Raw genomic sequence first — 2220 nt, 5'->3', positions numbered from 1 at the left:
ACACACACGCACATACATAGCCACACACACTCAAACAGATAACAAAACACTTCTATTACTGTTCAGAATCTGTGGTTATTTTCATCCGACTAACCTCTGCTTATTTTAATTTTGTATCCTTAAGAAGAAATACATTTTCTTTTCCGAACACACGCTGTTTGCATCATATGCGTTCTCTTGGCCTTTCTTCGTAAAAACACTGTTCTTCACTAGTTCCCTCCCTTTGTAATGTCTTAATGCGTTCTGTTCTTTTTGCAACTTACGACGATGTAACTAGTTTGTATGTTTATTTGCTGGTGTGTGTTTTTGTCGCTTATTTTTATTTTTATGTTTTGTTTGTTTTCATAATGGTTCCTATGTTTGCTTGTTGGTGCGGAGAAATTACCACTACATCTGCTGCACTTTCTCTCGCGACCTTCAGTGTAAACAAACCCCTTTTCTCTTACCACTTTCAGATGTTAGCAATGAGTTGTCATCGAACTTTTCTCGCTTAGTTTGTTTGTGCTCTTTTTCTTCTCCTTACTTTAAAAAACAGTTGCTCCGGCTTTTTAAAGTAAGCTCCCGCCCCTGCACAACTAAACATAATCTACGGTCGCGTTTCGCGAGCCATTGTTTTTTCTCTTCAAGATGAAAAATAAACAAAACCAACAACTGTGTTATCCCTATCTTTATGATCTCTGTCATCGGCCGTAGCACTTTCCAAGCAGCTGTCTCCAACATATTGTTGTGTCCTTGCTGACCTATAAAACAACTACAAAACTATATCATTGTTCTTGGAAAATTGTTTCAGTTCTTTTGAATCGCAAACTTTTTCGTTGTTGTGACAAACGGATTTGTACATAATTTAGTATTGGATGGTGTAAACAAATTTTGTACAGATTGGCTAGCCATACTTGAAGTAGCACGACTGGACGGCGTGACCTATTTCTGTAAGGCGTATTTCCATTGGCTGCTTGGGCCAATAGGAGGAAACGAGGTTAGCTTCGTGGCGTGTGGAAGGTTCTTGACAGTCAGACGAGACAGACGTGTTTTGATGTCTCCGCGTTGGGCAAGAACGCTGCATGCTCCCGCGAACACTGAAGTCGAACACCGAAAGACTTGTGTGCGGACGAACCATGAGTGGTTCTAGGCTGTAAAGATACAGGTATTTATTGAATTGTATTTTGCTCAGTAATATTGACTGGTGAAATGACTGGAAGAGTCATGTTGTAAATTGGGCTGGAAAAGCGTGGGCCGCTGTGTCAGCCATTTTGAAAAGGAAGGTCGTATGTTCTTTTGGTAATGAAGTTACTTGTAAATGAGCTGGTGTAAATAATATATCCGCATAAGTTAGTGGACGAATAGTGGAACAGTATTGGAAAAGAATAGCAGTATTATTTCGTAGAAAGGTTTAGCTAAGAATTGAGACTTATGGTAGCCTAAACTTTTTACGCAGCACCCCGGTCAGAGTGATGGGTGGAACCACTGGACAGCGGGAGAGAGAGAGAGAGAGATGGGCATCCCCTCCTTGGCGCTACGAGTTGATGTTGAGAGCGCAGGGTTGTAGCAACGCTGGAGTACTGGGAACTGGGTGGAGCCGCACCCCATAGCCACCACGAGCGGTATTGCGTGGGTGGTATGTATCCCGGGTATGTACCCGTTAAGTTTGTGGAGTTACTGTACGAGTGAACTGCCACCGAAGAAACATAATTGTGGAGTCACTGAAGTGTGAACTGCCACCGAAGAAACATAATCGACGAGAAGATTGTGTGAGACGTAGACGTAGTCAATTCAAGTATTACGCGACACGTGATGTGCGTAACATGACACTGTAGTAAACAGGAACTGTAAACATTAGCAGAATTGTGTGGATCAGGAACATTCATCTAACGTGAGACAGTTAGTCTCCGACGTGTGTTAAGATATTATTCTTCTTATATATGAATGAACGTGATCTGTAGAATGCATGAGAAATAACGTATTTGTATTGTTGTGTTGATGATTCATTACAGGTACGAGGGCAAAGGGCATTGAGAGTGTTTAGTCTTTGTGCTTTGTCTGAGTGTTGTGTGCGAGTGACAGTAGACAGTAAACAGAGTAGAGCACGCATATTTTCCATACACACACACTTACCTGAAATTTCATCCGTAACAGTTGTCAAATTAAAGAATCTAGTTTATTCTGACGTAAGAAAATTACTACAGAGAACAGGACAACAAAACGCGTCTTAAAAAGTGTAAA

The 2220-nt window shown here is 41.2% G+C and overlaps 1 long non-coding RNA gene across 1 annotated transcript; it reads left to right on the top strand.

Annotated features, from left to right (window-relative positions):
• Window positions 1-1020: 1020 nt before the first annotated feature.
• LOC138954771 (uncharacterized) lies at window positions 1021-2009 on the top strand. The gene is made up of 2 exons (XR_011451960.1): window positions 1021-1658; window positions 1707-2009. It is a non-coding gene; the product is annotated as an uncharacterized lncRNA (long non-coding RNA).
• Window positions 2010-2220: the final 211 nt, after the last annotated feature.

This window comes from Littorina saxatilis, unplaced genomic scaffold (genome assembly GCF_037325665.1).
Source record: "Littorina saxatilis isolate snail1 unplaced genomic scaffold, US_GU_Lsax_2.0 scaffold_3207, whole genome shotgun sequence".
In the NCBI taxonomy this organism is placed as follows: Eukaryota; Metazoa; Mollusca; class Gastropoda; order Littorinimorpha; family Littorinidae; genus Littorina; species Littorina saxatilis.
The sequence above is the reverse complement of the archived record's forward strand: the minus strand, read 5'-3'. Positions and strand labels throughout refer to the sequence as shown.